This window comes from Bos taurus, chromosome 11 (genome assembly GCF_002263795.3).
Source record: "Bos taurus isolate L1 Dominette 01449 registration number 42190680 breed Hereford chromosome 11, ARS-UCD2.0, whole genome shotgun sequence".
Classification (NCBI taxonomy): Eukaryota; Metazoa; Chordata; class Mammalia; order Artiodactyla; family Bovidae; genus Bos; species Bos taurus.
The window spans coordinates 57,429,378-57,444,187 of record NC_037338.1 but is presented as its reverse complement, the minus strand read 5'-3'; positions in this window follow the sequence as shown (position 1 = coordinate 57,444,187).

Below are 14,810 nucleotides of genomic sequence, written 5' to 3'. Positions count from 1 at the left end.
GCTAATTTCAAAAAAAAAACAACCTCCCTAATAAGGAGGGTGCAGGTGCTTATTCAGAGAACTTTGTTTTTCCATCACTATATCTACAAGACATTTCTAGAAACAGTTCGAAGTTGTTATTTTTCTTGTGTGATAGATTACACTGAGAAGGAGACAGAGAAAAATTCACTTGTGCCCAATGAGTCAATTCCCTTTAATGCCTACTTGAAAACCAAATATCAAATAATCTTAAGAAATATGTAAATTTTCATCTAATCTCTTATAACTTTAATTCAAAACTTAATCTCCCTAAAGTAGCTATTTGAATGGGAAGGATTAATATTTTAGAAAATATGAACATATTCTCTTTATCTTTTCTCAGTGTATAACAGGTTCCCCATTTAGCTCAAGACATTAATCTGAAAAACTGAAAAAGGATCATTAAGAAATGTGAGAAAGAAAGAATAAATTTAAGTTTCTGACTAAAAATATAACATAAAATTTTGCAGCAAACTTAGCATACAATTTTATTTCAAGAGTCTGCCATTGTCGGTATCTGACTGAGAAAGGATTTTCTAAATTCCTTTTTTTTCCAAATCAAGAAATAAGGCTGAAGGACATAGGACAGAGAATTTTCCCATAGTAATATGAGGTTAAATTTTTTACCTAAGATAGTTATCCATGATGTTTTGAGAGAGTTAAAGCTTAGGCACTCCAGGCCACTTTAAGGAGGATATGAACCTTCTTCCTCAAGCTTTCCTTAAGCCCTATGCAACAAAGTATCTCGCCAGAGAACTGGCCTTTCTTTAGGTCTGGAAGTAATGAAATCAGTTCAGTTCAGTTCAGTTTAGTCACTCAGTCGTGTCCGACTCTTTGCAATCCCATGAATCGCTCCCTGTCCAACACCAACTCCCGGAGTTCACGCAAACTCACGTCCATCGAGTCGGTGATGCCATCCAGCCGTCTCATCTTCCGTCATCCCCTTCTTCTCCTGCCCCCAATCCCTCCCAGCATTAGAGTCTTTTCCAATGAGTCAACTCTTCGCATGAGGTGGCCAAAATACTGGAGTTTCAGCTTTAGCATCATTCCTTCCAGTGAACACCCAGGACTGATCTCCTTTAGAATGGACTGGTTGGATCTCCTTGCAGTCCAAGGGACTACATAGCAGTAATACATCTTACTTATGGAAAATGCTTTTCTCAGATCCCATTATGCTTTCCTTAGGCTATATGATAATGATTATAACTGTAACAAATCTTGCCTGGGAATCTGTTTCTCAAGACTTGTACCCCTGATTATGCAGCAACAGTATATCTCACCCAGAGAGGTTGCTCAGAACCCATTCTCCCTGGCTAATCTTGTACTGAAGTTATTTCAGGATGTATGCCTTGGGAAAGGGTCTGATGGAACTCTTACAACCTTGAGGTATTCTTTTTATCTATTCTCAGCAGCCAGTTGAAAAGTATACAATGCCCCTCTTAAACTAGTGAGGCAGGTACTCTCCTGTCCCCATCTGATGTCTATGTCAGAAGCATTTTCTGTCACTTTAAATAAAAATCTACACAAAACTCTGAGTGACTGAGACTGTCTGTCTTTGGTCCCAGAGTTAAATCTTCTCCTTCAGAGACCACAAATCAGGTGGGAAGCTATCAGTTTGCCACTCTATGGCAAGATAAATTAGAAAGAATTTTGGTAAAATCTAACACTTATTTATGATTAAAAAAAAAAAAAAAACTAGCAAACTAGAAAGAAAGAGCAACATCTACATTATAATGAAAAGTATCTACCAAAAGTTTCACAGCTAACATTATATTTAATAGTAAAAGAATGAATGCTTTCCCTCTAAGATCAGGAACAAGATAAAAAAAAATCCAGGTGTTGCTCCCATTCAACATGGTACTGCAAATTCTAGCTATATTAAGGCAAGAAAAAATTTAAAAGAATACAGTTGGTAAGGAAATAATAAAATTGTCTCTATTTGCAGATTATATGATTTTTCTACTTAGAAAAAACCTCAAGAATTTATAGAAATCAATTCCTAGTACTAACAAATTCAGCAAAGTGACAAAATTCAATAGCTTTCTATATAATACAAATATATATATATAGAAAACAAAATTTAAGCATAATACCATTTATAATTTCTTCAACAAATGAAATACTTATATATAAACTTTCAAAAATGTACAATATCTTTGTTCTAAAAATTATAACTACCTGATGAAAGAAGTGAAAAACCTAAATACGTTAAGAGACATATTATGTTTATATATTACAAGATTCAGCACAGTAAAAATGTCAGTTATCTTCAAACTGATGGGTAGGTTCAATGCAATTCTTATCAAAATCTTAGGAAGATATAGGTAAATTTATTCTAAAATGAGTATGGAGCAACCCAGAATAACGAAAATTATTTTAACAAAGAATAATATGTTGGGAGGACTCACACAATCAAATGATAAAGGTTACTATATAGCTACTCTAACCATGGTAATGTTTTATTGGTGGAGAAAGACTGACAGAAAACAAAGGAACTGAATGGAAAACCAACAAATCAGTTCAGTTTGGTTCAGTCGCTCAGTCGTGTCCGACTCTGTGGCCCCATGAAATGCAGCACACCAGGCCTCCCTGTCCAACACCAACTCCTGGAGTTCACTCAGACTCACGTCCATCGAGTCAGTGATGCCATCCAGCCATCTCATCCTCTGGCGTCCCCTTCTCCTCCTGCCCTCAATCCCTCCCAGCATCAGAGCCTTTTCCAATGAGTCAACTCTTCACATGAGGTGGCCAAAGTACTGGAGTTTCAGCTTCAGCATTATTCCTTCCAAAGAACACCCAGGACTGATCTCCTTTAGAATGGACTGGTTGGAGCTCCTTGCAGTCCAAGGGACTCTCAAGAGTCTCCTCCAACACAACAGAACAAAAGCATCAATTCTTTGGCGCTCAGCTTTCTTCACAGTCCAACTCTCACATCCATACATAACCACAGGAAAAACCATAGCCTTGACTAGACGGACCTTTGTTGGCAAAGTAAGGGTTCTGCTTTTTTTTTTTTTATTTAACTTTACAATATTGTATTGGTTTTGCCACGTATCAAAATGAATCTGCCACAGGTATACATGTGTTCCCCATCCTGAACCCTCCTCCCTCCTCCCTCCCCATACCATCCCTCTGGGTCGTCCCAGTGCACCAGCCCCAAGCATCCAGTATCCTGCATCAAACCTGGACTGGCGACTTGTTTCATATATGATATTATACATATTTCAATGCCATTCTCCGAAATCATCCCACCCTCTCCCTCTCCCACAGAGTCCAAAAGACTGTTTTATACATCAGTGTCTCTTTTGCTGTCTCGCATACAGGGTTATTGTTACCATCTTTCTAAATTCCATATATATGCGTTAGTATACTGTACTGGTGTTTTTCTTTCTGGTTTACTTCACTCTGTATAATCGGCTCCAGTTTCATCCACCTCATTAGAACTGATTCAAATGTATTCTTTTTAATGGCTGTGTAATTCTCCATTGTGTATATGTACCACAGCTTTGTTATCCATTCATCTGCTGATGGACATTCAGGTTGCTTCCATGTCCTGGCTATTATAAACAGTGCTGCAATGAACATTGGGGTAAGCAAAAATAAAAAAAATGGGACCTAATTAAATTTAAAAGCTTCTGCACAACAAAGGAAACTATAAGCAGGGTGAAAAGACAGCCTTCAGAATGGGAGAAAATAATAGCAAATGAAGCAACTGACAAACAACTAATCTCAAAAATATGCAAGCAACTCCTACAGCTCAATTCCAGAAAAATAAATGACCCAATCAAAAAATGGGCCAAAGAACTAAATAGACATTTCTCCAAAGAAGACATACAGATGGCTAACAAACACATGAAAAGATGCTCAACATCACTCATTATCAGAGAAATGCAAATCAAAACCACTATGAGGTATCATTTCACGCCAGTCAGAATGGCTGCGATTCTAAAGTCTGCAAGCAATAAATGCTGGAGAGGGTGTGGAGAAAAGGGAACCCTCTTACACTGTTGGTGGGAATGCAAACTAGTATAGCCACTATGGAGAACAGTGTGGAGATTTCTTAAAAAACTAGAAATAGAACTGCCTTATGATTCAGCAATCCCACAGCTGGGCATACATACTGAGGAAACCAGAATTGAAAGGGCTCAGCTTTTTAATATGCTATCTAGGTTGGTCATAATTTTCCTTCCAAGGAGTTAGCATCTTTTAATTTCATGGCTGCAATCACCATCTGCAGTGATTTTGGAGCCCCCCAAAATAAAGTCTGACACTGTTTCCACTGTTTCCCATCTATTTCCCATGAAGTGATGGGACCAGATGCCATGATCTTTGTTTTCTGAATGTTGAGCTATCAGCCAACTTTTTCATTCTCCTCTTTCACTTTCATCAAGAGGCTTTTGAGTTCCTCTTCACTTTCTGCCATCAGGGTGGTGTCATGTGCATATCCGAGGTTATTGATATTTCTCCCGGCAATCTTGATTCCAGCTTGTGCTTCTTCCGGCCCAGCATTTCTCATGATGTACTCTGCATAGAAGTTAAATAAGCAGGGTGACAACATACAGCCTTGACGTACTCCTTTTCCTATTTGGAACCAGTCTGTTGTTCCATGTCCAGTTCTAACTGCTGCTTCTTGATCTGCATATAGGTTTCTCAAGAGGCAGGTCAGATGGTCTGGTATTCCCATTTCATTCAGAAATAGACCTACACAAATATGCCTAACTGAATTGTGGCAAAGGGGCAGAAAAACAATTCAATGTAAGAAGTGTTGCCTTTTCAACAAAGGGTACTGGAGTGATCGATTGGCCAATTAAAAGAAAAAAAAAGTTAAACTCAATCTAAACCTTATACTCTATACAAAAATTAACTCAAAATGAATTGTAATCTTTAAAGTGAAGTACAAAATTATTTAAAAATAATAGAAGAAAAGTTTGGAGCCTAAGGTTAGGCAAAAATTTCTTAGTTGTTGTTTTTTTTCAGTCACCCAGGTGTGTCCGACTCTGCAACTCCATGGACTGTACCACCCCAGGCCCCTGTCCCTCACGGTTTCCTGAAGTTTGCCCAAGGTCATGTCCATTGCATCAGTGATGCCATCCAGATTCTCATCCTCTGATGCCCTCTTCTCCTTCTGCCCTCAATCTATCTCAGCACCAGGGACTTTTCCAATGAGTCAGCTGTTTACATCAGATGACCATTTTTTCCCCCCTCTGTAAAAGGACAAAAAGAATTCTTAGACTTAACACCAAAAGCATGATCCATAAAAGGACAATTTAACAATCTCATGAAAATAAGACCATTACCTCTACAAAAGTGGTTGAGAAGAAGATGAAAGGCATCAACTGGGTGAAAATATTTGTAAATATTCAATAAAGTACTTACATATAGCATACAAAAAAGCTGTCAAAACTCAGCAATTAAAAAAAAGTCCAATTTGAAATGAACAAAAAACAGAAACAGGTGTTTATTCAGACATGTAAATGGTGGTAAATAACATGAAAAGATGTTTGTCACTATTGACTTCAAAGAAATACAAATCATAGCCAAAATGAAATATTGGTATATCACATATATCAGAATAGCCAAAATAAAAGTAATTATAATAAATTTAAAATAGTAGTAACATCAAATGTGATGAACATATGAGGCAACAGAATTACAGATACATTGCTAAAATCCTACAGACACACTTGGAAGTATGGATGAAACCCAAATATCCATCATCAGGCTAGTGATTACCAATCTGTGGTACACTTATTCCAAGAACACTAAATAACAATAAAAATAAATTACTGATACAAAAATTAATTTAGATGGATCTCAAATTAATTGGGCTCAGGAAAAAAAAAAAAAACAGACACAAAATTACAAAACTTATGAACCAAACGCAAAATGTTCTTGAATTTACAAAATTAGAGTAGTTAGTGGTTTCCAGGGGTTATAGGTACAGGAGAGGGATGATGGAAAATAGGTAACTGTCTCTATAAAAGGATAGAATATGGGATCTTTATGATGAAATTATCTTTTCTTTATCTTGACATTGGTGGTCACACAATCTACACAAATAATAATCTTATATAAAAATATGCACATGTATACAAAAAGAAATGAGTGCATAGAAAACTTGTGAAATCACCAGGTTCATTAATGAAAATATCCTGATTGTAATTTTGTATTATGATTATGCAAGATACTGCCACTGGGGGAAACTTGGTGAAGGTTATACAGAATCTCTTCAAGGCTGCTGCCACAAAGCACAGCTGCCATTCCTGATCTAGGATGTGGGGTATCTCCTCTCAGCAGCTTGCCACTCCACAACCTTGTCTAACTCAAAGAAACTGTGAGCCATGCCGTGTAGGACCACCCAAGATGGATGGGTCATGGTGGAGAGTTCTGACAAAATGTGGTCCACTGGAGAAGGGAATGGCAAACCACTTCAGTTTCTTGCCTTGAAAACCCCATAAACAGTATGAAAAGGCAAAAGATAAGACACTGAAAGATGAACTCCTCAGGTCAGTAGGTGCCCAATATGATACTGGAGATCAGTGGAGAAATAACTCCAGAAAGAATGAAGAGACAGAGACAAAGCAAAAATAAAATCCAGTTGTGGATGAGACCCGTGATGGAAGCAGGGTCTGATGCTGTAAGAGCAATATTGCACAGGAACCTGGAATGTTAGGTACATGAATCAAGGCAAACTGGAAGTGGTTAAACAGGATATGGCAAGAGTGAACGTCGACATTCTAGGAATCAGTGAACTAAAATGGACTGGAATGGGTGAATTTAACTCAGATGACCATTGTATCTACTAAAGTGGGCAAGAATCCCGTAGAAGAAATGGAGTAGCCATCATAGCCAAAAAGAGAGTCCACAATTCTGTTCAGTTCAGTTCAGTCACTCAGTCGTGTCCAACTCTTTGTGACCCTGTGAAACACAGTACGCCAGGCCTCCCTGCCCATCACCAACTCCCGCAGTTCACTCAAACTCATGTCCATCGAGTTGGTGATGCCATCCAGCCATCTCATCCTCTGGCGTCCCCTTCTCCTCCTGCCCCCAATCCCTCCCAGCATCAGAGTCTTTTCCGATGAGTCAACTCTTCGCATGAGGTGGCCAAAGTATTGGAGTTTCAGCTTCAACATCAGTCCTTCCAATGAATACCCAGGACTGATATCCTTTAGGATGGACTGGTTGGATCTCCTTGCAGTCCAAGGGACTCTCAAGAGTCTTCTCCAACACCATAGTTCAAAAGCATCAGTTCTTCGGTGCTCAGCTTTCTTCACAGTCCAACTCTCACATCCATACATGACCACTGGAAAAACCATAGCCTTGACTAGACGGACCTTTGTTGGCAAAGTAATGTCTCTGCTTTTCAATATGCTATCTAGGTTGGTCATAACTTTCTTTCCAAGGAGTAAGCGTCTTTTAATTTCATGGCTGCAATCACCATCTGCAGTAATTTTGGAGCCCCCCAAAATAAAGTCTGACACTGTTTCCACTGCTCCCCCATCTATTTCCCATGAAGTGATGGGACCAGATGCCATGATCTTCATTTAATGAATGTTGAGCTTTAAGTCAACCTTTTCACTCTTGGATGCAATCTCAAAAATGACAGAATGATCTCTGTTTGTTTCCAAGGCAAACCATTCAATATCATGGTATGCCAAGTCTATGCCCCAAGCAATAATCCTGAAGAAGCTGAAGTTGAACAGTTATATTAAGACCTACAAGACCTTTCAGAATTAACACTAAAAAAAGATGTCCTTTTCATTATAGTAGACTGGAATGCAAAAGTAGGAAGTCAAGAAACACCTGGCGTAAAAGGCAATTTTGGCCTTGGTGTGAATACAGAATGAAGCAGGACAAAGGCTAATAGAGTTTTGCCAAGAGAATGCACTGGTTATTACAAACACCCTCTTCCAACAACACACAAGAAGACTCTACACATGGACATCACTAGATGGTAAACACCGAAATCGGGTTGTTTATATCTTTGCAGCCAAAGATGGAAAAGCTCGATACAGTCCACAAAAACAAGACCAGGAGCTCACTGTGGCTCAGATTGTGAAGTCCTTACTGCCAAATTCAGACTTGAAGAATTTAGGGAAAACCACTAGACCATTCAGGTATGACCTAAATCAAATCCCTTATGATTATACAGTGGAAGTGAGAAATAGATTTAAGGGACTAGATCTGATAGAGACCCTGATGAACTATGGATAGACGTTCATTACATCATACAGGAGAAAGGAATCAAGACCATCCCCAAGAAAAAGAAATGAAAAAAAGGCAAAATGGCTGTCTGAGGATGCCTTACAAATAGCTGTGAGAAGAAAAGAGAAAAGCAAAGGAGAAAAGGAAAAGCTATTCCCATTTGAATGCAGAGTTCCAAAGAATAACAAGGAGAGATAAGAAAGGCTTTCTCAGTGATCCATACAAAGAAATAGAGGAAAACAATAGAATGGTAAAGACTAGAGATCTCTTCAAGAAAATTAGAGATACCAAGGGAGCATTTCATGCAAAGATGGGCACAATAAAGGACAGAAATGGTATGGATCTAACAGAAGCAGAAGATACTAAGAAGAGGTGGCAAGAAAACACAGAAGAACTGTACAAAAAAGATCTTCACAACCCATATCATCACGATGGTGTGATCACTCATCTAAAGCCAGATATCCTGGAGTGCAAAGCCAAGTGAGCCTTAGGAAGCATCACTTGAAAAAAGCTAGTGGAGGTGATGGAGTTCCAGTTGAGCTATTTCAAATCCTAAAACTCCTAAAAGATGATGCTGTGACAGTATTGCACTCAATATGCCAGCAAATTTGAAAAGCTCAGCAGTGGCCACAGGACTGGTAAAAGTCAGTTTTCATTCCAATCCCCAAAAAACGCAATGCCAAAGAATGCTCAGACTATCACACAATTGCACTCATCTCACACACGTAAAGTACTGTTCAAAATTCTCCAAGCCAGGCTTCAACAGTACATGAACTGTGAACTTTCAGATGTCAAGCTGATTTTAGAAAAGGCAGAGGAACAAGAGATCAAATTGCCAACATCCATTGAATCATTGAAAAACCAAGAGTTCCAGAAAAACATCTATTTCTGTTTTATTGACTATGCCAAAACTTCTGACTGTGTGGATCACAATAAACTGTGGAAAATTCTGAAAGAGTTGGGAATATCAGACCACCTGACCTGTCTTTTGAGAAATCTGTATGCAGGTCAGCAAGCAACAGTTAGAACTGGGAGTGGAGCAACAGACTGGTTTCAAAAAAGAAAAGGAGTACATCAAGTCTGTATATTGTCACTCTGCTTATTTAACTTATATGCAGAGTACATCATGAGAAATGCTGGGCTGGAAGAAACACAAGCTGGAATCAAGATTGCCGGGAGAAATATCAATAACCTCAGATATGCAGATGACCCCACCCTTATAGCAGAAAGCAAAGAAGAACTAAATAGCCCTTGATGAAAGTGAAAGAGGAGGGTGAAAAAGTTGGCTTAAAACACAGCATTCAGAGAACTAAGATCATAGCATCTGGTCCCATCACTTCATGTCAAATAGATGGGGAAACAGTGGAATCAGTGACAGCCTTTATTTTGGGGGGCTCCAAAATTACTGCAGATTATGACTGCAGCCATGAAATTAAAAGACGCTAACTCCTTGGAAGGAAATGTATGACCAACCTAGACAGCATATTAAAAAGCAGAGACATTACTTTGACAACAAATGTTCATCTAGTCAAGGCTCTTGTTTTTCCAGTAGTCATGTATGGATATAAGACTTGGACTGTAAAGAAAGCTGAGCGCCGAAAAATTGATGCTTTTGAACTGTGGTGTTGGAGAAGATTCTTGAGAGTCCTTTGGACTGCAAGGAGATTCAACTAGTTCATCCTAAAGGAAATCATTCCTGAATATTCATTTGAAGGACTGATGCTAAAGCTATAACTCCAGTACTTGGGCACCTGATGCAAAGAGCTGACTCATTTGAAAAGACCCTGAAGCTGGGAAAGATTGAAGGTGGGAGGTGAAGGGGAAGACAGAGGATGAGATGGTTGGATGGTATCACTGAGTCTATGGGCATGAGTTTGAGTAAACTCTGGGAGTTGGTGATGGACAGGGATGCCTGGTGTGCTGCAGTCTATGGGGTTGCAAAGAGTTGGACATGACTGAGCAGCTGAACTGAACTGAACTGATTCAGAATCACTCTGTATTATGAACTCAACATGAAAGCACAGTTATCTTAAAAAAAATTCTTAAAAATAATGCAAAATAAGTGAGACTGTATAATTCAGTTTTTAAATTATCAATTGGGAAACTTATAAAGAGAAATTAATTTTCTAAGAGACACTCATCAATCTCTGGTTGTAGAGGGCTGGAGACCCTCATTGTCAATCCCAGGTTGTAGAGAGCTGGATGTAGCATTAGTACCCTCTTACAAAGACAAATAGATGGAAAAAGACTGGATTGATTTCAAGTCACAACTTTGTAAAAGTAAACTTTAATTTTTAGTGTAGTTTTATGCTTATAGAAAAATTAAGTGGAAGATACAAATATTTCCCATATACACCCATGTACCACACATGCATAGCCTTCCCTATTATCAGAGTCTTCCACCAGAATCATAATAAACCTGCATAAACATATTATTATAACCCAAAGACTACACTAGGACTTAGTCTTCATTTTTTAAGCTTTATAGAGGGTTTGGACAAATGTACAATGATATGAACCCAACTTTATTGTATCATATAGAGTAGTTTCACTGCTCTAAAACTGTGCTCCTTCAATTCTTCCCTGCCTACCCATGTCCCCTAGCAACCATTGATCTTTTTACTGTCTCTTGGTTTTACCTTTCTTAGAATGTTGTATACAGTTGCCCCTTGAACAGCATGAATTTGAACTGCAAGTGTCTACTTACATAGGCTTCTTTTTTTTTTTTTTTTTTTAGTAGTAGTAAATACTACAATGCCACTCTACAAAATTTATAGTTGGTTGAATCAGAGGATGTGGATCTGAGGATATGGAGGAATAACAAGGACTATCTACATACACAAATTTTTGACTGAGCAGAAGGTGGGAGCCCATAACTCCTGTGTTGTTCAAGGGCCAATTGTACTTGGAATCATACAGTATGTAGCCTTTACAGATTGTCTTCTTTCATTTATAATTGTATTTAGGTTTCCTTTATTTCCTTTTATGTCTTATTACATCATTTCTTTTTTTAACACTGAATGGCGTTTCACTGTCTCGATGTACCACAGTTTATTTATTCACCTTTGGAAGGACACGATTTGTTCCATGTTTTAGCAACTGTGAATAAAACTGCTCAAACCATCCACTTGCTGGTTTTTGTGTGGACATAACAGTTTAGCTTTTTTGGGTAAACAACAAGGAGTATGATTGCAGGATCATATGGTACATGCAATCAAAGACTCTCTTCATTTGAAAGAGCAAAGTTTGGGAGAAGTTATGGAGAAAGCTTAATAGAGAGATAAGAAGATCAGAAATGATACATGACTACCATCTTTTCTAGTATGCATGACTTTAGCCTAGTATGGCCTTGGTAATTAAATGTTAAAAAAATTACACATTGAGTGGCCATGTGCCACCCATCTGTTCTAATACAATTAAATCAAAGAAAAAGAATGTTATGCTCCTTAAAGCAATTAAATTGATGCTAATTAAGCAATATTAACTCATCTGTATTTTGAAGTACATGAACATTTTATATACCATTTCATATGGAAGTGTATTAAAATTTTCAAGCTGCTCAAATATTATATCAATTTTAAATGCCAGAGTATACGTTGTTAATAGGATTTAGGCAGACTACCCAATGAGCTTCCAATTTGGAATAAAGTGTCTGAAATCTAAATTGATATAAAGCTAAATTGAATAATGAATCAACTTCTGTGTCATTTCAAGTTCCAATTAATGAGAATGAAGGATAGTATCAATGCTAGATACTTTCTTTTTAAATATAGTAGTAAATTTTAAATACTGAAAATTAGTTCAAAATAATAATTATTTTTGAAAGTTCTCTTCAGCTTTATGAATATATATACTCCTACCTCTGCTGCTAAGTCGCTTCAGTTGTGTCCAACTTTGTGCGACCCCATAGACAGCAGCCCACCAGGCTCTGCCGTCCCTGGGATTCTCCAGGCAAGAACACTGGAGTGGGTTGCCATTTCCTTCTCCACTAGATTTTATTTTATTGATATAACTAAATATAATCTTTGATTTTTGGAAAAAAGGCAGGTTCAATGAATAAAATTTTTTTACTAATTTGAGAAAAAAAAAATGAGCTACTGATAAATTTCACTGTGAATCTTAAACTGCTCTAACTAATAGATTGTCCAAAAAGAGGAAAAAAACTACCTTTGTATTCTTACAAAACTTTTGTTTTACAAAATTATAAAGATCTTAGCTGGAAATTTTTATTATGCTATTAGCAAAGCATACAGCCAATTTTCCCATTGTACATCTTTTAAAAATGTTTATAATTTTCCTTCAATATTTTGCATTCTTATAGACTGCAACATGAGAAGTAAAGCATTAAATACGATTTTTAGTGACTTCCACAATAAACTGTGGAAAATTCTGAAAGAGATTGGAATACCAGACCACCTGACCTGCCTCTTGAGAAGCCTATATTCAGGTCAAAAGCAGCAGTTAGAACTGGATACAGAACAACACACTGGTTCTAATAGGAAAAGGAGTAAGTCAATGCTGTATATTGTCACCCTGCTTATTTAACTTATATGCAGAGTACATCATGAGAAACACTGGGCTGGAAGGAGCACAAGCTGGAATCAAGATTGCCAGGAGGAATATCAGTAACCTCAGATATGCAGGTGACACTACCCTGATGGCAGAAAGTGAAGAGGAACTAAAAAGCCTCCTGAGGAAAGTGAAAGAGAAGAGTGAAAAAGTTGGCTTAAAGCTCAACGTTCAGAAAACTAAGATCATGGCATCTGGTCCCATCACTTCATGGGAAATAGATGTGGAAACAGTGTCAGACTTAATTTTTTAGGGCTCCAAAATCACTGCAGATGGTAACTGCAGCCATGAAATTAAAAGACGCTTACTCCTTGGAAGGAAAGTTATGACCAACCTAGATAGCATATTGAAAAGCAGAGACCTCACTTTGCCAACAAAGGTCCGTCTAGTCAAGGCTATGGTTTTTCCAGGGGTGATGTGTGGATGTGAGAGTTGGACTGTGAAGAAAGCTGAGCACCAAAGAATTGATGCTTTTGAACTGTGGTGTTGGGAAAAAGACTCTTGAGAGTCCCTTGGACTGCAAGGAGATCCAACCAGTCCATTCTAAAGGAGATCAGTCCTGGGTGTTCTTTGGAAGGAATGATGCTGAAGCTGAAACTCCAGTACTTTGGCCACCTCATGTGAAGAGTTGACTCATTGGAAAAGACTCTAATGCTGGGAGGGATTGGGGGCAGGAGAAGAGGATGACAGAGGATGAGATGGCTGGATGGCATCACTGACTCAATGGATGTGAGTTTGAGTAAACTCTGGCAGTTGGTGATGGACAGGGAGCCCTGGCATGCTGCAATTCATGGGGTCACAAAGAGTTGGACACAACTGAGCGACTGAACTGAACTGAACTGAACTTAAAAAAAAGAAACAAATTGCTGATAGGTTAAAGCTATAGATTATAAGTTAAAATGCTAAACATACATGATCAATAATAAAAATAATGTAGTAAGAGTTCATCTTGAAAATAATCTTCTGAGAGTTTATTACTCCACATGTGTTCCAAAGCAACCAAAACATTTTGAATAGCTAAAGGCTGTTTAAAAACCCATGGATTGGTTTCAGAAGAAAAGACAGAACTGAGTATCTAAAATAGTACAATGCCTTCTCCTTTCAAATTATATTGTTAATTTTCCCTGAAATAGCATTACTGATATTCTATTTTTTAAAATGAGGGCACAAAATAAAGTCATTCTTTCATCATATTTTATTGAAAATGAACAGTATGTCACATTCTCTCTTAAGTAATGAAAAATTAATGGTGGACATAATAGGCCAAGGGACTTTTTCAGAAGTGGACACACTGGTGGTCTTCCAGACAAAAAGTCCAGTACTATATAAAATGTGATATGATAAGTATAGTAGTATATGCTGTTGAAAGGTGCCAGATCTGGAGGCTAAAGGCAAGTTAGAAAGATGAACTGACACCTATAACATATGAGGAAGAACCAGAGAAGTCAGGAGCAAAGAAGGTGAAGGCAGTACATTTAAGAAGATAGTCTGTATTTATGATGTAATTACAGAAAGGAAGAGAGAAGGAGGAATGGATAGAAAAAAGAAGGAAGAGAGAAACTTTAAATTGCTATGGGGCTATCTGTATGGTCTGTAAGTACCAAGAGAGATCTGAGCTATGATGTAGACAAAGCCAACCCATAAGCATATGACCTAGGAATTTGCACATGGTACCCTGTTCAAAAGAGTCCTATGTTGTTTTTATAATCTTCCTGTCAATACATTGAAAAGCCTGATAATTTATTTATTAATTATTATTTTTATTGAGTTATAATTGATGTACTGCTACTGCCGCTGCTAAGTCACTTCAGTCATGTCCGACTCTGTGCGACCCCATAAACAGCAGCCCACCAGGCTCTCCCGTCCCTGGGATTCTCCAGGCAAGAACACTGCACAACACCACACAAATTACAGGTGTACAACACAGTGACTTATAATCCTCAAAGGTTATACTCCATTTACAGTCATCATAAAATGCTGGGTATATTCCCTGCACTGCATAATACATCCTGCAGCTT